Source organism: Rhinolophus sinicus, chromosome 18 (genome assembly GCF_057876585.1).
Source record: "Rhinolophus sinicus isolate RSI-liver-muscle chromosome 18, RSI-T2T, whole genome shotgun sequence".
Classification (NCBI taxonomy): domain Eukaryota; kingdom Metazoa; phylum Chordata; class Mammalia; order Chiroptera; family Rhinolophidae; genus Rhinolophus; species Rhinolophus sinicus.
In genome coordinates this window covers 10,957,562-10,982,021 of record NC_142518.1, presented here as the reverse complement: position 1 = coordinate 10,982,021, position 24,460 = coordinate 10,957,562, and the positions used below count along the sequence as shown (strand labels likewise).

At 39.6% G+C, this 24,460-nt stretch overlaps 1 protein-coding gene and 1 pseudogene across 1 annotated transcript in view; one reads left to right on the top strand and one right to left on the bottom strand.

Moving 5' to 3' along the window:
• NHS (NHS actin remodeling regulator) overlaps positions 1-24,460 on the bottom strand; it is a 441,226-nt gene that overhangs the window by 355,531 nt on the left and 61,235 nt on the right. The gene's annotated exons all lie outside the window — the stretch shown is intronic.
• Positions 670-23,411, top strand: LOC109460212 (poly(rC)-binding protein 2 pseudogene; annotated as a pseudogene).

The window sequence follows — 24,460 nt, the reverse complement described above, 5'->3', positions numbered from 1 at the left end:
AGTCTCCCAATTACCCCTACAGCTCCTGGAGATCCTTGAAAAGGAACAGCAACCTATGGAGCTAAGGTCCTCCCAAGTTCCAGACCTCCACCCACATGAAGTGTGTAGCGTCCCCTAGTGGAGTGAGGAGTGACACATGACTCAGAGAAGCCGAGTAATGCAGGTAGACAACTTCAGAATGGACTGGAATTCAATCTGTCACTTTCCCAAATAGCATGGGGGAAGCAACCTTAAGAGATGGAAATTTCCATTTGATTTACAGAGGCAAAACACCAGGCCCAGGGCCTGGTTCAGCATTGGCACTCAGTAATTGGCAGCCATTATGATGATTACGATTGTGGAGATTCAGTTGCCATAGATATCTGGTGGCCTTAGATGACCTGAGCATGGTCCACAGAGTAAGAAGTCCCACAGGCTCTGAGCAAGTAGACTGTAATGTGGCGAGTTTGAGGGCATAATCAATCCAGCTCCAAATCTATCCTTAGCCTTTCTTCCCAGCAAGGATATGTTGGCCAGCTGATGCTCATGAGTGTCACACTTAGACCATGCATCTGAAGATATCTGGGGGCTGTGCTTCTTGCTCCAGAAAAGCTCATTCCTGTTACTGTAGCCTCTTTGATGCTGTTTCCCAAAGAGTCAGCAGGTGTTTTGAAAGGCCCACCACGCATCATGCTAGAGGCCCGAGGAGGCCAGAAGATGCTGCAGGAGGTGCGAGAAAAATCAGAGCCAAGTAGGGCCAAGGGGGGAGGGTAGGAGTGGAGAAGAGAGGAAAATAGGACCAGACAGGGTCCCAACAGGAAACATATGGTACATTCAAATGAGGATGATTTGAAGAAGGTTCTTTTACACAATGGCAGTGCGTGGGAAAATGCAGTAATTCAGGGCAAGCAGCAGAGCTATTACCACCCTTAGGCCTAAAGGGATGAGGGGAGAGAGAAGTTACCAAAAGGAGAGAGGCATGTAGGCTTCCTTGAAAGAAGTAGTGACCTTAGGTCAAGGGACAGAGTCAGCCCAAAGAGGGAACTGAGCAGAATATGTGGACCTTACTGTCTTCATACCCTCTAATTTACTTCCAGAACTCTTCCAGAACTTTCAGTTTGAACCCAACTGAAAACCTGTGAACAAAAAAACCCTACTGACATAATTTCCATGATCAAGCACCCCAGCCACAGAGCAGGTTGGAGAAGGGTGAAGAAGGGCAAATAGAAGCTACCCAGCATAGTAGAGGAGGGACATCTAAGGATTGATATTGGCGTGGGGTTTTGTGTTTTTGTTTTTTTGTTTATTTTGTTTTGTTTTATTTTATCAGGAAGGTAAGACCACAGGCCCTTTAGCAGCAGGACAGGCTGAGTATAATTATCCCAGAAATGCTGATGGGTGTATGTTCACCATCCAAACTCTCTCTTTGCTCTTTGGGTGAAAGACAGCTTCATTTTGGCAACAGTCATACCAGGGATAGGAGTAGGAAGAGAATACACTAGCAAAGAAATAGAGTTTTCCCTTGTGACTGCTAACAGGACCACAGGGAACTAGAGAAAGATATGGTGAGGGGGTAGGAAAAGGTGCCAGGGGTGGGAGTGGGAGACAGCAGAAGTGCTCATAAAGAAAAACAAACCTTTGGCAGTCAGAGAATAGCAGAGTAGAATGTGACTATGCAAAGTGTAGTCGGGGATTCTTAATAAAGGACATCAGCCTGGAAATTGGGGGTGACGTGGGGGCCAGTTGATGTATCACATTTTTCATAGTCTAAGATTCAACTTCCTTCTCTTTTCATCCAACGTCCTCCTGGAAGTTGTACAGACCTTTCCCTAACACCACAGCGTGTGTGTGTGTGTGTGTGTGTGTGTGTGTGTGTGTGTGTGTGTGTGTGTTCACTTGTCACTAAACGATCAGCATTCAATGAAACGCTTCTATTTTGGGGCATTACCATCTCTAAAACAAGACGCAGAAAAGCAGAGGGAGGCAGCAGCTATGGGCTGCATTTAATCTTCTCTAATATCGCAGTGTGAAGGAAACTGGGGAATGAAAACATAGTCATTTAGAAAATGGTTGATGAGTCACTGATTGGCACCGGGTGGAGAAAAAGAGAAGTCATTATTCATTCAGAGTATGCCTGGTCTTTTAAAAATAGGCTCCTCACTCTGCTGGAGGGGGCGTCTGGGCTTTAGAGACTGAGAGGATAATGGCAGAGGGCAAGGGCTGGGATGGAAACTGCCCAAGGCAGGCAGGGCCCTCATCCTCCATCTAGATGCATCTCAGCCCTTGAAAACCCTTCAGCTTTAAGAAGCAGAAAGACAGCTTAATGCCTCCTTGTTCCTCCTGTACCTCTTTCTTGAGGCCTTAATAGTACTTTTTGGGAAACTTCAGCTTCGAGGGCACCAGGCCAAGTAGAAGAAACGGCACTTTTTGTGACCATAATTTTGCCAAAAGACCCAACATTCCATTACTCACAGAGTTCCTTTTCCAGGTCCTGGACTACACAGGTCTCTCTTCCTCTCCCTGCTTTTGACCTCTTGGTGGCTCGTTAGTTGTTCTATACTTGAGTTGGTGGGGGTGGTGGGGGTTCAAATCCTGTCAAATTAGAACATGGTGAAATGTTTGCTGCAGGACGAAAATTAAAGTCCTGGGTAAGCAGAGGCTAAGGATGCTTGGGAATTTTGTTTCTGCATGTGTTACAAGAAAACAAAACAAAATAAAAATCCTGCCTGCCAAGGGTTTTGTTTGTTTTGTTTTATTTCGTTTCGTTTTGTTTGCCTCTGCCTGATAGTTCTTGGGACTTAACGTACAGATCTGGGCAATGGGTGAGGCAGTGAACTGGAAAGGGCTTGATTATTTACAATGAGAAGGGCAGAGAAAAGAATGGATCTAGAAGGTGAGAGATAGAAAAGGAGAGAAAGCCTAAGGACATTTTTGGGAGAGGTGTAGTGGCAATTTTAGGGTTGTGATGAAATGGGCTTTGGGGAGAAAGATGAGCGAAGAGGAACTTGGCTGTGTGTTTTGAATAAGCTTGCTTCTTTACATTTTGTTGATACTACCGGAAAAATGTAAAGTTTTTCAATAAGTTTGGGTTGTTGGAATGGTGTTTCTTCTGAATGTAGCAGTGAATTTTTAGATAAATAATATTTTGTTAGGACCTACATCTAGTTACTTCTTATACAATGTTATTTTAAACATTATTATATGTACAATATACAATTTCACTCTTCATATTTATTCTTTGTCAGAATAAATAATTTGCATTTTAATTTTACACACTCTTTTTAGTCCTTGAAAATCCTAAAAATGACTTCTGTTGTCCAACCAAGATGTAACTTCTCTAGGAAAAAAATAGTAAAGCAATATACTAAAAGAATTATACATCATAATCTAGCAGGATATTCCAGGATTGTAAGGTCTCAATAGATGTCTAAGGCATTTCATAAGACATAATGCCCATTCCTGATAATTCTTAGTCAACTAAGAATATAAGGACACTTTCTTTTTTTAAAAAAAAAAAATTTTATTGGGGAATATCAGGGAACAGTGTATTTTTTCAGGGCCCATCAGCTCCACGTCGTTGTCCTTCAATCTAGCTGTGGAGGGCGCAGCTCAGCTCCAAGTCCAGTCACTGTTTTCAACCTAGTTGCAGGGGGCGCAGCCCACCATCCCATGTGGGAATCGAACCAGCAACCCTGTTGTTGAGAGCTCACACTCTAACCTACTGAGCCATCCAGCCACCCCAGGACACTTTCTTAATAAGATAAAGAATGTTTGTCATCAACCAACAGCCAACAGCACATTTAATGTTAGCTAACAAACAACAAAAGAGCTAGAAGCATTTCCATTAAAATAAGGAAGAAAGAACTCTTGATGTCACCATTGTTCCATTGCTGTTCAACACCGCCCTGTAGATTCTAGCCACTATGATGAGATGTTAAATAGCATAAAGTGGAAAAACTTGTCACAAGGCCCAGATGATCTAGGCTAATGGGGAGATCACTGCTTAAATTATATAAATATCTAACCACTATGCTATACACCTGAAACCAGTATACAGTAATACTGAATGTCAACTATCAGTGGAAAAAAAGAAATAAATAACTAAAATAAAAGAAAAGAATCAGCTACAACCACCAGCCATGCTTCATGTAAAAAGAAGGATGACTCAAAGGCTGGAGCCAAAAGCCCAAAGGGCAGCACTAAGACCTTCTGAGAACTATTTCCAGGAATTAGGACTAGCAACATGTGCCTGGCTGGAATTCGACATTGCTATGGGCCAGTGACTGCTATATACTTCCTGTGGTTTTTTTTTTAATGGGTGTGTCTATAGTGGTTATTCTGTGCCTCTTCCACCATCGTACGTTGGATGTACGAGGTATTAGATAACTTTTATTTAGTTCAATGTCTTCAGATTAAGAGAAACTACTCGAGGAGCTACAGTCAAGTGACTGCACGCCAGGAGCCTGATGTCACCTTGACCTAAAATAGGTGATGAAATTCTGGAACTCAAGCTTGACCTCATAGCTGTAGTTCCTTTTGGGAGGCCTTATGAAGAGAAGAGATATTTTTCATGTTGAAGAAATGTAAGTAACTTGTGGCACACAGAAGAAGTTGGCTTTAAAAACATCTCCACCTCCTCCCAGAAAAAAAAATGGGGACTGTTTCCTCTCCCTTGGAATAATGGCTGGCTTGAATGACTTTCTTCTGATAAATGGAAGATGGCACCATTGACTTTGAGGCTATGTTAGAAAAGATACCACAGTTCCTGCTAAGTTCTCTCTTGGAATGCTTCTCCTTCAAATCAGTCTCTGTGTCACGTGGCACGAGGCAGGATGAACATACAATAGCAGACATCATTTAGGTAAATCTCCAGGAAGTTCATGATCTTCAAGGGATGGAAATGGCAATCTTCCTGTCTCAGCAAGTGTCTCTTCTCCCTATGGCCAGTTTGAACACAGACCAGTGTGGATTAGTCTGAACTCTGACCGTACTGATCATTACTCCTCAGAGCCTTTCCAGCTCACAGGACAATGAGGAAATCACCAGAACATGGCAATCATCTCAAATCTGAAACAGAGAAGGCATAGTCCAGTCTAGGCTTTTGGAGGGTCATATCCAAACTTCTTAGACTGCTATTCAAGTCTTTTCACCCTTGGCCCTGATATATTTCTCAACTTTATCATCTACACTCTCCACCATGGATACTGAAATCAAAGAAAATGAAGGAATTTATTGTCCCCAAACATTTTGTACATATTTCCGCCTTGAATTTTTTCATGTCTTTATGTCAGTTTGATTTAAAACTTTCCCCAAAATTAAAAAAAAAAAATCAATGGGCCAAACAATCAAATTCATTAACATGGGCCAGTTATAAGACAAATACACAAATTCATTTATATCATCTTTTCTGTAAATTAGCAATCTCCAGTTAGAAAATATATTGAGAAAAGATCGTATTTTTTTATTTATTAAATTTATTGAGGTGACAATTGTTAGTAAAATTACATAGATTTCAGGTGCACAATTCTGTGTTACATTATCTGTAAATCCCATTGTGTGTTCACCACCCAGAGTCAGTTCTCCTTCCATCACCATATATTTGATCCCCCTTACCCTCATCTCCCACCCCCTCACCCCCCTTACCCTCTGGTAACCACTAAACTGTTGTCTGTGTCTATGAGTTTCTGTTTCTCATTTGTTTGTCTTGTTCTTTTGTTGCTTTTGGTTTATATACAACATATCAGTGAAATCACATGGTTCTCTGCTTTTTCTGTCTGACTTATTTCGCTCAGCATTACACTCTCAAGATCCATCCATGTTGTCACAAATGTTCCTATATCATCTTTTCTTACCGCCGAATAGTATTCCATTGTGTATATATACCACAACTTCTTCATCCATTCATCTATCGAAGGACATTTTGGTTGTTTCCATGTCTTGGCCACTGTAAACAAAGCTGCAATGAACATTGGAGCACACGTGTCTTTATCTCTAAATGTTTTCAGATTTTTTGGGTAGATACCCAGGAAAGGGATTGCTGGGTCATATGGCAATTCTATTCGTAATTTTTTGAGGAACCTCCACACCGCCTTCCATAACGGCTGCACCAGTCTGCATTCCCACCAACAGTGTATGAGGGTTCCTTTTTCTCCACAGCCTCTCCAACATTTGTTACTATTTGTCTTGTTGATGATGGCCATTCTGACTGGGGTGAGGTGATATCTCATTGTGGTTTTGATTTGCATTTCTCTGATGATTACTTATGGATCTTGGGTTCAAAAAGCATTTTATGAATTTGACTCCAAAGGCAATGGAAGTAAAAGCTAAAATAAACGAATGGGACTATATGAAACTTAAAAGCTTCTGCACAGCAAAAGATCATATTTTTAATAGTAACATGTGTTTTTAAAAGTTAGTTTCACTTGCACAAGGTGTTCATCTGTGACTTCTAGCAACAGAAATAATCACCTTTTCGAGTAGTTGCTATTCCAACTGCTAAACTGAGGCCAAGCTTCCCAAAGTGTATATTATAGAGAAAAAGCTAACACATCCATGGATATCACTGCTTAGGATGAGACTTAAGAAGTCTCCTTTTGAAACTAAATGTATTTTAGTTAATAGAAGTGGAATTTGTTTTAAGTGGGGAAATGGGCAAACACTAACAGAGGCAGTGTACTGAATTGGTTCCAATTGCTGCTCCCCACCCACCTATTCCCCTCCCCCCCCCAGGCTGGTCTTCATGGCTCACATCCTGGGCTCCATTGCCTCTGGCTGGGTGCAGCCAATAGGGAGCCTCCACTGGAGATGGGGGGAGGAGAGTGAGACTGGGGCACTTGTTCAGTCTCCAGCTTCCTCTACAGCAAGAGTCCCTGCAAGATAACTGGGTCACGATCTTGCAGCCTTCTCTAAACAGCTCCCCAGTTCTGTGCATGCTTTCTTCTTTTGCTCCCTTCAGACCTGGTTTGGTAACAGCTCCCTGCAATTGCTAGCCTTGGGTCCTGCATTATCCTTTAGCTGGTTTTGTTGAACCCTGCCCACACTTCTGTAATAGATCCCTTTACTAAAGTTTCTTCAAAATTACCCTGTCTGATCTGGTGATATGTGAGTGACTCAAGTTTGGGAAGCTGAACTGTTATGAAGTAATCGTAACAGCCTTTTAAGATGAGTATCATTATCTCCATTTGACACAGGAGGAAAGTGCAGCTTAGAGAGCCTAGGTAGCTTAGGGAATGTCAACTACGAAATGGTACTGGTGGACCAGATGGCAAGTCTGGGGTCTGTCTGCTGCTGTAACACTTTACTACATTACTTCTCAGGTAAACCCAAAGCTGTGTCCGACTTCGCTGCTAACCCATCACCTCCTTGTAGTTTCTCCAAGTAAAATACAATAGTAACTCTGGCCAACTGTGATCTAACTCCTCAGGTTTCTTTTCTTCAGGCCAAATGCTTCAGAAGGCCCTGTTCTGAGGAGTGGTTCCTTACGTATTCTTGCATTTAAAACCTGTTCAACTAGCTAGTGGTCTGGGGGTTCAGGGTGGAAAAGGAGCTATATACTAATCTGTAGGCCCCCACAGAATCAACAGTGCTGTAGTTGGCTATGTCCCATTTGAGGTGATAAAAATACAACAGAAGTCCACACTCACCCAAGAAAGGCAGACTCCTGAAGTGATTCCAGCCCTTCTGAACCCACAAGAGGTCTCATAAAATTTAAGTCAGCTAATAATGACTCATGTTGTTCTCTCTCCTGCCATAGATTTGAAAGGTTTTATAAATAATACTACACTTTATATAAACATTTCGGGGGTGTGTGAGGAATTACAATTTATTCTTTAGATAGAGGGAGGAGATTTAAAATTTTAAATAATTTGATGAAGCTCATTTAACTTTTTACTGAGGAAAATTTGAGTGATCTCAGCCTTTTATTTGCTGTTTCCTTTTTGCTTTCTTTCTGGGAGGACAACTATTCTTATAGATCCTATTATTTAATTGTTTTTAAATAAAACTTATCTTTTTGGTATTTAATAACAGTGAAATAAATTAAAACCCTTAGATGATCCTGAGAGGGAAGTGTAGCATTGTGGGTAAGAGCTTGAACTTAGACATCAGCAGCCCTGAGACTTACTCCCCAGCTGTGTTGTCTTTGATAAGTTTCTTAACTTCTCTGTGTTTCAGGTTCCTTACGTGTAAAATGAGACTGATGATGGTATTTACTTCATAGGGTTAGTAGGAGAAGTAAATGAGCCAATTCATGTAAACCTTTAAACATGGTGCTTAACATACAGTAAACACTCAATAATTGCTAATTATTATTATTACTATGTTGAAGCTTCTATGATAGGCACTGTGGAGGGTCAAAGATGAAAGAATCTCTACATGCAAGTGGATTATAACTTTATAGAGAATAATGAGCATAAACAACTATACTACAAGGCAGAACTAATGCATGGTCTGATAGAAGTACAGAGGGTCATAGCAATACAGAGGATGGAAAAATTATTTCCAGCTTTATATTTTAGGGAAGGATGCATGATGGAGTGCCATTTGGAGTGACCCTGAAGATGGCTGGGCCTTTGATAGTTAGATCAGGAAGGCAGGGAATCCTAGGCAGAGGAAACAATGGGGATAAAGGTCCAGAGAAAAGATCAATGTTATGTACAGGAAAGAGGTTAGCTGAAGCAAAATATGCATTAAAGATGAGGGACTTGAAGAGTAGACAGATACTGGAAGGACGGCCTGGAGGAGATAAGACAGAAGATAGGCTGCAGGTGGGTGGCCATGTGGGCATGTAAGAAACTGAAGCCAAGAATGAAAAGAGAACTGGACTGGAGTCAGAACTCTGGCTGTCCTACTCCTGACGCTCTATTCATTGGGCCATAAGACTTCTGGATTCGGTTTCTTCATTTGGAAATGGGGGGCATTGGACCAGATGATTGCCAATACTCTTTCCATCTGCATAACTGGGAGCCTAAGAAGCCAAGGTGGTTAGTGGGCCATCTGCAGCCTGAGTCAAAAATCCAGTAACGAAACAGCAGGGCCATACTCAGGCGGACAATGCCTGGAGTTCTATCTTGGAGCAAAAGCAAAGACTGCCTGGAGACTTGTTCACGTAACATAATAATAGCATTTCAGGGCCTTCCAATTTTGGTAAAGGGAAAATAGTTATTTAAACCAATATTCCCACAGAAGACAGATAAAAAAGCTGAATGAAATATGTATTAACCAAGGTCTAGCTGGGAGACAGAAATGACGCATTATTTTAACAGAGAATTTAATATAAAGAATTGTTAACTAAGGTATTAATTAGGTAACTGAAAAAGCAAAGAGAACACTAAAGTTATCACAGAGGTAGCACCTGCTAGAGAAAGCTACGTACCACTCCTGGGGCTGGGGAACAAAGTAAAGAGGTTGGAATTATCAAAACATAGCAGTCCCCAGTCCCGTGGGGCAAGGACCCAGAACTCTGAGGAGGTGGCATCAGCTAGGAGAGCTGTTGTTTCTTGTGTGAGGGGTGGGGGAAGGAGCAGGAATAGGGATGGCAATGAAGTTGATCTGGAATGTTAGAAAGCTGCAAACTGGATTTAACTGCTATAGGAAGGTACTACTACTGCACCTGTGGTGTGAGCCTCTCTGGAATAGGAAGCAAACAGAAAGGAGAATGTCCTTCCTTCTATAGCCTTCTAGTCTATTCTAGCACCCCTGTTGGCAAAGCCTAATAGGTAGCCAGCTTGAAAAGCAGAAATGGGTTTGCACAGAAGTGTTAAGTATATTTACATTGTTGTAAAACAGATCTCCAGAACTTTTTCACTTGTAGAACTAAAATTCTATACCCATTAAACAACAATTTCTCTTTGCCTCACTTCCCCAAGACTCTAGTAACCACCATTCTATTTTCTATATTTATGAATTTGACTACTTTAGATACTTCATGTAAGTGGAATCATATAGTATTTGTCCTTTTGTTACTGGTTTATTGTACTTAGCATAATGTCCCCAAGGTTCACCCATATTGTAGCATGTGACGGGATTTTCTTCCTTTTTATGGCCGCATACTATTCCATTGTATGAATATACCACATTTTGCTTATCCATTCATCCATTGTTGGATATCTGAGTTGCTTCTACCTCTTGTTTATTATGAATGGTGCTTCTATGAACATGGGTACGCAAACATCTCTTTGAGACCTTCCTTTCAATTCGTTTGGTGATAAATCCAGAAGTGCAATTTCTGGATCAGATGGTAGTTCTATTTTTAATCTTTAAAAAAATTGTTGAGGAATCACCATACTGGTTTTCATAGAGGTTGCACCATTTTACAGTCCTATTAAGAGTGCACAAGGTTTCCAACTTCTCCACATCTCCACCAACACTAGTATTTTCTGTTTTTTGAGTAGTAGCTATTCAAATGGGTGTGAGGTGATATCTCACTGTGCTTTAGATTTGCATTTTTCTGATGATTAGTGAGGTTGAACATCTTTTCATATGCTTGTCGACCATTTGTACACCATCTTTGTAGAAATGTCTATTCAAGTGCTTTGCCCATTTTTAATTGGGATATTTGATTTTTTTTGTTTTTGTTTTTGAGTTATAGGAGTTCTTTATATATTCTGGATATTAACTCCTTAAATAGTTTGCAATATTTTCTCCCATTCTGTACGTTACCTTTTCACTTTGTTGATTGTGTACTTTGATGAACAAAAGTTTTTAAGTTTTATGTAGTCTAATTTATCTAGTTTTGCTTTTGTTGCCGGAGTTTTGATATCCAAGAAATCACTGCCAAATCTGTCATGAAGTTTTTCCTCTATGTTTTCTATGAGATTTGTCATTTTGTATGTCACCAGCCCATAAACTTGCCAGTTGCACAGGGCCTTAGAATGTGGTGAGAAGAACCAAGGGCATGGGGGACAGCTGCCAACAGGAACAGATGGGGTCTAGACACCAGCAGTGAGAGCAGTGTAGTAAAGAAGGTTGTGGGTGACACCTTGGGACACAAGCACCAGCTCCAACACCCAGGCCCCGAGGTTGCCATGGCTACCATCATTTTTATGTTCCTCTAAGAGTTAGTTTTACGTGTAAAAGAGTGATATAATGAAACTCCACGGGTCTATCTCTAAACAGCCTCTCATTGTTCATTCAGTCTACACTTACCATGCATCATCTATGTAGGAGACAGGGTTCAAAGCCCCTTGCATGTGCTAACTCTTTTCATCCTCAGAATGCACTAACTAAGCATCTACTATGTGCCCAGCAAAACTGTAGGCACTAGGGATTAACGATGACCAAGATATACCCTTTATGCTCTAAGCATTCACCGTCTAGCCAAAGTCACAAGGGTTTATTTTCACTTCTATATTTTTCCTTCTCCCTCTCTTTCTTATAAAGTGGCTCTTCTTTCTCTGTGAGTGATCCTCCTTATAGCTCAACATATGTCAGGCTGTCAACATATGGAATATTTTGCAAACAGATAAACAGTGGCACATATGCAGCCATATATTCCTGGCACGCAGATGCCTCAGCCTGACTTCGTCAGTCTCAGCAAAAAGCATTTGGTAAAGTCTCTCTCAGAAATTCCAAAATGCACTAGTTGACCATATCCTCTGAGGAGTGGTTAGAATAAGTTGTTCCATGTCTTCTTCGGTGCAAAAGCCAGAACACTGTCTTCCTGCCCTTTCGATTCAGACGCATTTATTTAATACCAAAGGCTCTGTCCACACTCTCAACTATTTGGGATGCTCTGACCAGAGGTCAAGTTACTCATTAATGATTCTTTTGTTTTTCCCTTTGGCAGGAATTCATTACCTCCTCTGCACCAGTAATCAGCCCTACCAGGACATGGATGGGCTGTACTCTGAGAATCCTAGGTCTATTTTGTCTTCTTAAAAATAAAAATAAATCTGTGTAGCAGACTCTGTAAATGCCCCACTCATGTCCTTCAACACTCGCCGTTTCCCTGCGTGCCAGCCCGAACGCCTGAATCTGTATTTCTTTACCCAAGTGCTTTCTCTGCTCATAGGCAAAGTAGGCCCAAGGTACACCTTCTCTCCCCTAGTGTCCCTCAACCAATGACTGATAAGAAATGGTGGACAAACGCTCGGCTCTCTCATCCTTCAGTGGGGTAATTCTGAGGCAGTGGGTCCCAGAGTTCCCACAGAGAAACTTGCTTCATAGTATATCCTACTTGATTCCTTCCTTTTCATCTCTCTTCCCCACCAACCACTACCAGTGTTTCCTAGAATTACCCCATAAACAAAGTGCTTGCACTTGAATCCCTGTGCCAGGGTCTTCTTCTGAGAGTACCCAAATTACGACAATCTGTAATTCAACTTTGGCAAAAAGATAATCAATGATAACACGGGATCTCCTCTACCTTGGACTTTTGATTGGTGGCCCAGAAGGCAATCTGCACTGTAAAAAATGCTCCTGGATGTCAACAAAAGCAGCAGCAGATCCCCTTGGAAATACTGTGCCCAAATTCTACTTGGTCACTTGATCTGGTAAGAATTTGTCCGAGCAGCTAAGGAGAATTTTCCTGCCTTAGCCGTGTTGAAATGAGTGTGGAAAAGAGTGAGAAAGTTAGATTCTGCCACTTTTTCTATTCCTTGTGTGGCCTCTTGCCTCCTTCTTCTTAAGATCATATTTTTCTCCTTTTCCTTGTAAAGATTAAAATGTACACAAACAATAAAGTAAAGGAAAACAGCATTCAAAGAAGAAAGTGAACATGATTGGTTGTTTTAACAGCTCATTAGAAGCTCAGTGTGTAATAAATCTGAGTTAACATTTAACTGCTAAGAATTCAGGTTAGACCCAAGGAGTCAAAAGTCATTTAACAAAGGTAATGAAGACAGAAAGTTTAAAAAGTATCTAGACTATTGCCCTTTAACTAGCTACCCTAAAATTTTCAGGGAAATCCCAGTGGCAAAATTGGAATTGTTGTAAACTGAATATCAGAAGGAAGAAAACAAGAGTTTGAGAGCCTCATTACATCTCAACCCTTGATCCATTCAGTAACCTCTAGGCTAGCGCTGTCCAACAAAACTTTTTGTGATGATCAAATGTTCTAGAATTGCACTGTCCAATACAGTAGCCACTAGCCACATGTGGCTATTGAGTACTTGAAATGTGGGTAGTGCATTCAATATGTACCACAGTTATTTAAATAGTTCATATATTGCATTATTATATATATTGTACAATATAGCTTAAGAGTTATAATTATAATAATGGTTATTCCAGTTCCAGCTATGTCCCCCCATCCCCTTCTCCTTAGTCTCCCCAGTGAAGCCCTGACTTGAGCTCATTTTTCTGTATTTGACCCAAGTAACACCTTCAGGATTGATTTTCTGTTCTTACTCTCCAGATCTGCTTACTGTCCCCCACCTCCCAGACTTTGGGATCTATTGGTGGGGTTGCCCTTATGAGAAGAGTATCACAATTGTCTATCTCCAGGCCAAAGTCCTCTTTAACCTTTTTTCTATTGACTCAACCTGGGGACGGAGACACCAAAGAAAATATGGTGACTGTCTCAAACCTTGCATTATCTACATACTCTTGGTACCTCCTTCCCTTCATACCTAGCTTTAGTCTGAATTTGTGAAGAGACCTTGACAAATTATCCCTTTAGAACAGTAAGTCAGATGCAGTCAGATGTCTACACATATCCCCATAGAGCCTTTCACCATCTTCATGCACACCTGTCACTCCCCCCACCCACCCTGCCCAGCTGGCACCTGCATGTCTTTGTTAGAGGACAGTCCTCAGGCTGCTAGAACCCACATTGTCCGTGCAAGGAGATCAAGAAGTGCTTGGTAATCTGTGCTGCATTGAATTCTGATCCATTGATTAACATGGGGAGGGAGGTCTATAAATCCTCCAGCTCCCATGTCCCCTGATAAGGACCTACACTATCCCCAAGCAGGCCTGAGGCCAAGTTACCTTCTTAGGGACTGCTTGCTCCATCACCCCTCCATGGAGTTCTTCCCTTTCTGGTTCTGTTTTCTTACTGGTTTTTATCAACCCTCACCTCAGAGTCTACTACCAGAGAATCCAATCTAAAATAAGTATTTCTTTCAATAATTAAAAAAAACACCAATCTTTAAAATCCACTAAAGGTTTTCTTTTTGTAATTTCTTTAAAAAGAAAAGCTTCTTTTTTTTAAGAGGAAGTTAGGTAGAAATATTTTCCAATTGAATAGTTAAAAAATATTTAGAGCCTAGCTGAACAGATCAGTTTTACCTTAAACTCTGGAAAATGTTATCTGTCCAGCAGATATGTTTGTGAAGGTCCTCAATTCAAACATTTGAATCAGTAGTTCAGTGTCAGGCCCTCAAAATATAAAAGGAAAGAGAGGGACGCTTTTAGATTCAGCAAATATTTCTTGCGAGTGTATAATATTTGAGGCATTTGTGCCAGATGAAGAGTTGAAAGTAACAGGGTACCCCACGTTGCTGTCAATTTCACACAGTTCCAAAAAAAGACCCTGCTAATCACATTGCGACTTTGCCAAACATACTCGGCGACAGGGACTTATTAAAGATGGAATTGAGCTCTTCAAAATCTTTTTTAAAATTTCACCAAAGGGCTATTTCATGACCTAGCTTCTTTATTAAGTAATAGCGTATGGAACGTCTTGTTTTCAGTCCCCAGCAGCTGCCAAAACCTTAATGTATCAAATCCAACAGATCACAGCCATCCACGAGATCTATTAATAGCAAGATAATTTTCAAGTCCACTGTACCGAGTAGCATTTTGTTTTTTGGTTAGGCATATAATACATTCCATATCACGTCTGGTGAGTTGTGTTTTGAGGTTGCATTTTTAAAAATAAATCAGGCTTGTTTTAAATTAGGGCAACAATAAATCCATCATTGTTTGGTATTTTGGCTTGGGATATTATGGTACCACAGCTAATATCTAGATTTGTGGAGCCTAAATTAAAACACACTTGTCTCTTTTATGTTCTTGTACTGCATATTTTTGTTTTTGTTTTTTATCAGGAATCACACAAGAAAGAAAATACCTCTCTGGCAAGGAAGTAAGTTGTGATGATCCCATGAAGCATATTATCTAATATGGATTCTGTTCTACTTGGGGGCATCTCAAATGAGGGGGAAGAACTGCACAGGCTAAGAAAACAAAACATTCCCCCCACCCTTTTCAAACCATTTATCAAGTCCTCGTGTGTGTGTTTGTTTATGTATCTGTGTGTGTATGTCTTGTTTAAAAATCTTTCCCTATTGCAGGGTCATAAAGCTATTGTGATGGTTCATTTTCTGTGTCAACTTGGCTAGGCTATGATGCTCCGTTGTTTGGTCAAACACCAGTCCAGATGTTGCTGTGAAGGTATTTTATAGATGTGATTAACATTTACATCATTAGACTTTGATAAAGCAGATTACCATCCATAGTGTGTGGGCCTCATCCAATCAGTTGAAGGCCAACAGAACCAATGGGATATATATACATATATATATATCCCATTGGTTCTGTTTCTATAGAGAACTCTAATACAGATATTCTCCTATGTGTTCTTCTAAAAGTTAAGTTTGAGATTTCACAACTAAGTTTTTAACCAATCTAAAATTGATTTTGTAGCTATATTCTTAATTTATATTTCTTCAGTGATTTTCATGTGCTTTGGGAAGTAAGAAGAGCTAGCAGTCCTCTTGGACTATAAATTTGTGTATCTTTTTAAAAGCATAAACATCTAGTTCTCATTGTGGAAATTCTAATTCAGTAGGTCTGAGTTGGGGCCTACGCATGTATATTTGTTTATACAGGCAATTCTGAAGTTCTATATAGAAGAAAATATAGATGAATATTTTTATATCCTTTAAATAGGGAACATCTGAGAATGATATTAGTGACAAAATCCATTAAGAAAAAAGCTTGAGATATTTAACCATATTAAATATTTTAAACTACATAAAACTATCAGTTATAAGACAAACAAGGTCCGCGGATCGAATGTGTAACACAGTAACTATAGGTGATAACACTGTATTACGTAATTGAAAATCGCTGAGAGTAGAACCTAAGTGTTCTCAAAAAAGTGAAGAACTATGTGAGGTGATGAACATGATCATTAACTTGGTGGTGGGAATCCTTTCACAATGTATATGAATATCAAATCATCACTTTGTACACTCTAAATATATGACAATTTTGTCAATTAAATCTCAATCAAGGTAAAAAATATATTCATATAGAAAAGTGCATCTGTAATATTTTTAAACTCCTGTAGAGCAAGCAACACCAGAAAGAAAGTTAAAAGTATTAGGTTGGTGAAAAAGTCATTGGGGTTTTTGCAATTAATTTTAATGTGTTAAATCGCAATTACTTTTGTACCAACCTAACAGAAGGACAAACTAAGAAAAATGTAAAATATCTTTTAAAATTAATATCCATATGTAAAAAGCTCTTATAAGTAAATCAGCAGAAGCAATAAATAGATCAGAATGATTAAGAACCTGAGTTAAGACCCGGGTGTGCACATTCCTGAATCTTCGTCTCTATTTTCACACCTCTAAAATGGGAATGAGAATAGTTTTATATGGTCATGGTGAATATTAAAATAGGTAATGCATATTAAGGGCTTAGAATAATAGCACATTGTAAAGCATCAAAAATATTAGCTTTTTAATTAAAAGAGTAACATCATAAAGAAAAATGGGCAGAGGACATAAATGGGCAATTCATTAACAGCAACAATAATAACCCAATATAAATGGTGATGAAACATAAAAAATTGCCCTCACTTGTGATTAGCAAAATACAAAATAGGGGTGGCCAGTCGGGTCAGTGTTTGGAGCACTGTGCTCATAACACCAAGGTCACCGGTTTGATCCCCACATGGGCCCGCGAGCTGCGCCCTCCACAACTAGAATGAAAACAATGACTTGACTTGGAGCCGATGGGTCCTGGAAAAACACACTGTTCCCCAATAAAAGGGAAAAAAAGAAAAAGAAAAATACAAAATAAAAGAGGGTATTATTTTCATTATTATCATGGAAACAACATTGTTGGTCAGATCGGCAAAGATTAAAAAGAGAGACAGTATGTACAGTTGGAGAGGGTGATGGGAAGCACATATTCCCATACCCTTCTCTGTGGCGGATACTTAGTATGGCTGTAAATGTGAATAACAGTTCTGCCACCACTAGTTCCTCTGAGTTCAACCATTACCCCAGCTGCTTGGCCCTCTCCCCTGGGACCTGGACCTCTCAATCCAGCAATTAAACAGTTACCTTGAGGACTCTGCTCCATACTAAGGTCAGTATCCTTTCTGCTGTTGAGAGATAATCTCTGGATACAAGTTTTCTGTATGATATTCTTGCAATATTTCAGAGGTTGAAATATATACACCAAAGAACTAATGAGAGAAATATATAAAAGTCTACATATTATGAAGGTTGTTGCAAAATTTGAAACAACCCAAAAAGTCCTACAAAAGACTTTGGTTAAATTGTCATGGTAAATCCATATAATGTAACCTTATGCACATCTTAAAATGAGTATATTAAAATGCCCCCAGTATGTAATTCATGGGAAAAAAGTTACAAAACATCATGTTTAATATGATTGCTTTTGTTTTGTTTGGGTATGTAATTTTTTATAGATTTGTATGGGTAAAAAATATATATGTTTATATATGTATACATACATACACACATACATACACACATATACATATTTCATATATATGTGTATATATACATACATATATATTTAATTTTTAACGGTATTTATCTGTGGTGAGTTGCAAAAAGTAGCCACAAATTATTCCTACCTCTGTATGCCTGTACCTTTGTGACTTTGGCTCTGCTCAGATCAAAGGGTGAAATCTCTCTCTTGACACCTTGAATCTGTTCTTAGCCATGTAACTTGCTTGGCCAATGGGACATTAGCAGATGTCATACTAGCAGAGGCCTGAAAAATGCTTGGGTTTTGGTGCTCTTCATCTTGTTGTGCTTGGAACCCTGAGACCACCATGTGACTAGGTGACTAGCCTATTCTCCAGCAGGTGAATAGCCTGCTGGAGAGGCCACGTGGAGGAAAACTGAAGTGCCTTGGCCAATAGCCTACCAACTGCCAGCTGTGAGTGAGGCCATGCTTGACCATCCAACCCAGCCAAGACTCCAGAAGACTGCAGAGATATGCTGAACCCGATCTGACAACCCACAGAATTAGGAATTATAATTGATTATTGCTTCAAGCTACTAAGTTCTATCTAGATGGTTTGATATATTATCTCAGGATAGTAGAATTTGGATACTTAAAAGTTCAAAAGCTATTTTTTAATAACTCTGAATTTTCTGAACTTTTACAAAGAATATGAATTACTTTTAAAATTAGAAAAAACGTTTTTTCTATTTAAATTTTTTATATTAAAAATGAAAACCTCTACCTAATTTAAGCTGTTTAACAGAATATTTAATAGCTAACATTTAAATAGCACTTACTATGTGCCAGTCATTATATATTTTACATATATTATCTTAATCTCCATAATTCAATTACAAAGAATACTGTTATCATATCCTTTTTCCAGTTGAGGAAATTGAGACCCATAAAGGTTTAATAACTTGTGCAAGGTTATTATCCCTCTAACTAAAAGCAGGTTTGTCAATTGACATGGTTCTTATAATTTATGCTTTCCCTCTTCACCAAGCCCGCCAAAGAGAGAGAGCTATTTATAAGGTTGTTTATCCCATGGTCTATTGTGCAAGAGATATTTTTTATACCACACTTCTAGCACGTTTCAGTACACACTACAACCAGTGACTGCTCAACAAAAATGTAGATGATGATGATGATGGTGATGATGATATTCAGACATGCCCAGCAAATTCTCAAAAGGGGATTGTGTGACAGAGTAGTTAACAGCAGAACTTTAGAGTCAGATTTGATCTGGGTTCAAATCCTGATGCCACCATTTACAAGTCATGCATCATTGGGCAAGTTAGTGAAATCTCTTGGTGCCTCTGATTTTTCCAGTGGCAAGTAGAAATAGGAGAGTGTTGTGAAGATTAAATGACATGACTCTTGTCAAGAACTTGGCAAGAGCTGCTACTCTCTATCATCATTACCATATCATCATCATTTCAACTTTATCAATAAAAAGTTTAGAAACTGTAACTTCATCAAACTCTCAATTATCTATAGACTTCAATGTCATCCAAAGCAAAGAAATAGGAAATCTTTACCATGGATGACAGAACCAAGAGGCTAAAATTCGTGGTGACTATCCATTCTTGTGGTCTTAATAGTGTAAAATCGGCACAAGATGGTGGCCCAAGATGGTCAAATGAAATCAAAATCGCTAATCCCATCTGTAGTCACCTGATGATCTGTGGCTTGCCATTTCCCAAGAGAAATTACCTCCAAGTATTGTTGTGACTTGGAGACGTGAGTCCCTTTCCAACTCAGCATGGCCACATTCATAGACTATTAATGGCTGAAGACAACAGAAAGCAGGCCTGTGCCTGTTCTGCCTTTTCATTATTGTCTCCCACAGCCATAATTACCCAATATGACAGGCTTCTTGTCTTCCAAAAGACAGGGTTAATATGTCCAGTCTTAGATAATAATTTGAAGTCGACAACAGTTAAACTGTAAACAAGACAGTCATTTTGAAAAAAATTAAAGAAACAGATTTTGCTAAATAAAAAAAGTGAAACTAGGGCAGCCAGATGGCTCAGTTGGTGAGAGCATGAGCTCTCAACAACAAGGTTGCCGGTTCAATTCCCACATGGGATGGTGGGCTGCACCCCCTGCAACTAGGTTGAAACCAGTGACTGGACTTGGAGCTGAGCTGCGCCCTCCACAACTAGATTGAAGGACAACGACTTGGAGCTGATGGGCCCTGGAGAAACACACTGCTCCCCAATATTCCCCAACAAAAATTTAACAGAAAAAAAAACATGAAACTGAAGGAAAGGTCATATTTTTTGTATTTCTGTAAAAATGCAATCTAATGATAATCCCTATCTGTTAGAATCCCTCTGCTTTTTAAGGTTATAATTAAATTTTCCTTGAATAATCATCTAGCACACTTTCCTTAGGGAAAACTGTTTCCATTTCATATCTTTGAAATGTGATATATCTCTATTTTAATCAATCTTTTCTATTTGGGTCATTCCTTTAAAAGACTGATAACAGGTTTGTTTTGAAAAATCAAGTCCTCAATGAATTTGACTGGTATCAGAGGTGCCATAAGTCACTGTGGTTTTAGAGATAGTTTCGATAATGAATGGCTACAATGCCATAAGTACCTTTGGCAGATTGATGTAGTAATGGTTCCTAATTTGTTCAAGTCTCCCTATAACCATACTCTTGAATAGTCTCCTTCTACACTGACTCTAGACTTGGCCATGTGATTTGTTGACCAATAGGATTATACAAATGTGATACAAGCAAAGATTTGAAAAGCACTTGCACATTAGGGTCATTCAGCTCTTGCTCTTCTTAGGACTCTTGTTATAGCTGTCACGTGAACAAGCCCATACAGGGCTGCCTGATGGATGATGAGAGCAATCCACGACTGGAACACATATGGCTGCCTTAGCGAACAGCCAGCCAATATCCTAGCTGACCTAGCAGCTGCCCACAGATACATAAGTGACACCCAGTTGAGACCAGTAGAAGGCTCATCCATCTGAGCCCAGTTCCAATTTCCAGCGCACAGAATTGTGGTTGTTGTTTTAAGCCACTAGGTTTTGGGACAGTATGTTATCCAGTGAAAGTTAACTGACAAGGTGTCTCAGTGAGAGCAGAGTATAGCATGAGCATTAGGGCAGATGTTGGATCCCCTCAGAATGATTTTGCTTATAAACAGTTGTGATTGACATTCACATAAAACAACAAGAAGTGAGCAAATTGGGGGTGCTCCATCCGTTCACAGACACAGTCATCAACATGGTGACTATGAAACCTGGAAGAAGTGTAGCCAGAGAGTATGGGTATGGCTATGGGCTGACCCCTCACTATTCAGTGTTTGGGATCAATTGAGTAGACACTTAAAATTATGAGGATTTTAAGAATAGTGAGGGCCTCTAGTTCAGCACCACCTAAAACTTCATTTGTTTGCTACTTTGCATTGTATGCTTTGCATAAAGCTCCCGAAGTGCTTCATTGGACCAGATCAACTGGCTTGTGAAACTGGGATTTGCTTTAGGATGTGTTTTTCCCCCATATATTTTTCCTAAGTATATGCTCTGTAAGACATCCCTTAGGAAAAGCATTCCGTGGTCAAAAAAATCCTTGCGTACTCTTGACCCCTCTTGGAATTTCACAATGTACCTTGACATATTAAAGACCTGTTCATCTTCATTTATTCCAGTGCTGAAATGTATTTGACCATAGAACCCTTTTTGTGAGTAATGTATATTTAAATCTCACTGACCAATGTTTCTTAGAGAACTCTTTGAGAAAGCTTTTTTTTAACTTTCTTACAATGAAATATAGCACACATGTGGAAAAGTATATGAAGCACAAACATGTAGCATAATGAACTATTGCAGACCAAACACTCTTGTAACTATCCTCCTGATCAAGAAATAGAACTCTGCCAACCCCTCCACTAGCCCCTTGTGGACTCCTGGCTATTACAAATACCTCCCTCCTCCCTAAGGTAACCACGTCCCTGACTTTATGGGAGTAACTGCCTTCCAGTGTTTTAATGTTTGCCACCGAAACATGTATACCTAAACTATAGACATGTTTTGTCTGTTTTTGAAAGCTATATAAATGGAATTATACAGTATGTATTGGAGAGGCATTGGGTATAAATATGTTCGACTTCAACAGGTAATGTCAATCTCTTTCCCAAAATGAGGGTACCAATTGACACTATTACCAATAGTGTATGAGAGTTCTAGTTGCTCCACGTCCTAGGTTATACTTGGCAATGTCAGATAGTGGAGATTTTAATTTGCATGTCTCTGATTAGGAATGAGGTTGAGCACATTTTATTGTTTATTGGTCACTTGGATATCCTCTTCTGTACAGCTTATGTTCAAGCTTTTTGCTGATTTCTCTACTCCATTTCTATTTCGTTCTTAATTATAGGAGTTCTTTATTCTAGATAAAAGTCCTTTGTTGTGTATAGGAGTTACAAATGTCTTCTTTCCCTCTACAGCTTGCTTTTTTCTCTTTCTTAATGGGGCCTTTTGTTGAACAAAATTATTCATTTAAATGTAATCAAATGTATCAATTGTTTTCCCATGCTTAGTGTTTTGTGTGTCTCTTCTAATCACATCTGTCTCCATGTCTAGGGTGCTGGATTTTGAATGGTGAAGTCTTTGGCCACTGGTAGTGGTGAAAATCCAAAACTGCAGATCAAGAAGAAAAGAGGAGTATATGGGAAGGGGAATGGCTGAACAAAAGGAAGAACAACAGGAATTGGCAGGGAGGTGACAAGGGCCCTGCAGGAAGATGGAGGGTATGATTGAAGGTGGAGTAAATGTCTTCACCATCCAGCTCCTCATGCATGGAAAGGAAGTTGCAGTATCATCAGAAAGAAAGGAGGATCGGTTAAGATGATGTGTGGGGAAAGAGGGGCACATTATCAACATCTCAGAAGGGAGTTGTGCTAAGAGAATTACCACTTCGGCTGGACTAGAAAAGGACATCAGCATAATAGTACAGCTATAACACAGCTACCAGTTGACCTGGGTCACCCTGAGACTGGTGGTCCCTGCTATTAGTGTAGCTCTTTCATTGGGAAAAGTGGTTTCAAGATCACGGATATATGATGAGAATACAGAGGCTCAGGTCCAGGTGGCAGGGAATATGCTTCCAAGTTCAACCAAGCAGGCCATTACAACTGCTGTCATGAGAAATCCATCACTGAGTGTGTCAAACAGACCTGTCTGGTCATGTTGGAGTCACCTTGACCCTGAAGGCTATCCAGCTCTCTGGTCATCTTTGGAGGTGGTCAGTACAGGTACAGAACAGGCAGCAATGTGTGAGTTTTTCCCATACCACCTCATACATGTACCTCAGCACCGACCTGAAGGGACTCCCTCTGGAGACCTATACCATTCAATGACAGCATGTCATTCCATAGCCATATTTGACCAAGCTGCCCCTGTGGGCAATGCAAAAGTCTTGTTTTTCTATGATGCATGGCAACCCTGGATTCAATGACATTGAAATTCAATGAGGTGAAAGGCTATTGGGCAGGTTTGGATGCATCCACTAAAACTATTCATGAACTCACCATTCCAAGCATTTTAATTGGCAGCACAATTGGGCATTAGGGTGCCAAAATCAATAAGATCTACCAGATGTCTGGGACACAGATCAAAATTGCAAACCCAGTAGAAGGATCTCGTGATAAGCGGGTTAATATTATTGGATCTGCTGCCAGCATTAGCCTGGTTCAATATTTGACTAGTAGGCTTTCCTCAGAGACGGGTGGCATGGAGAGCAGCTAAAACAATGAAGATTCATCCATAATCCTTTTTGGCTATTCACCACCCTTGATCCATGTGTGTAGTTTCCGAATAGTCAGCAATTCCAGGTTTTAAATAGTCTGTAAAGTTTCGGTTTCTTTACACTTTATCATCCACTCATGATTTTTAAATTATTTTAATTCCTTTCTCCATTTAGCTGTTAGAGCTGAATTCCATATTTAATTTTATAAGCCTCTCCCTATTTTGTTTTATTTTGGGGTTTTTTGCTCATATTTTTTTTGTTTGTCATAGAACCATAAGAGTGGAATATTAATACAATTCAGTTTAGTTCTAGAATGTCAGCAATTTTTCAAAAAATAATCAAAAGATGGACTGGAAAAAATTTTTAGCCAGATAAGGTTTTCCACACAGTTTTTTTCTACTGTTTTGCAACCACATGAAGATTGGAATCTTGATACATTCTTGCTCTGGGTATCTATTTGCTTCATTTTCCCATGACAAAAGCTACAAGGAGAACATTACATTCTATTGGTAATGATTGTGGAACAACCTATGGGAGATCAAAGAACTGACATTTATTGGTTTGCTACTATATGTCAAGCTCGGTACTGAGCTGTTGACATACATTATGTAGTTAGTTCTCTTAACAATTCTGGAGGGAGGTATTATTATCCCTCTTTTATAAGCACAGAAACTGAGGTTTACTGAGGCAAAATAAGTTGAGCAAGGTCACACAAGTCAAAGAGCCAGTGAATGGCAAAGGCAAGATTTGAACTCAAGATTGAATCTAACCCCAAAGTTCATGGCTTTCCCACGCAACATGCTGCCATCTGGTAAGAGCAGGGAACTTGGCAAAGTTGTTCTGTGACAGTGAATTATAAAGTGTTGTCTTTGTTGCATGATACTAAATCTTCATATTCGCTTTCTTTCTTAGTGTGGGTTACCCTAGAAGCAGAACCCAAGAGGAGTTGGGTTGCGATTCCAGGAAACACCAGTAGGGGAAGTGAGACTAGAATGAAAGGCAGCCAATAAAGGGAACATTATCAAACACTGGGGGTTACTGGAGCTCA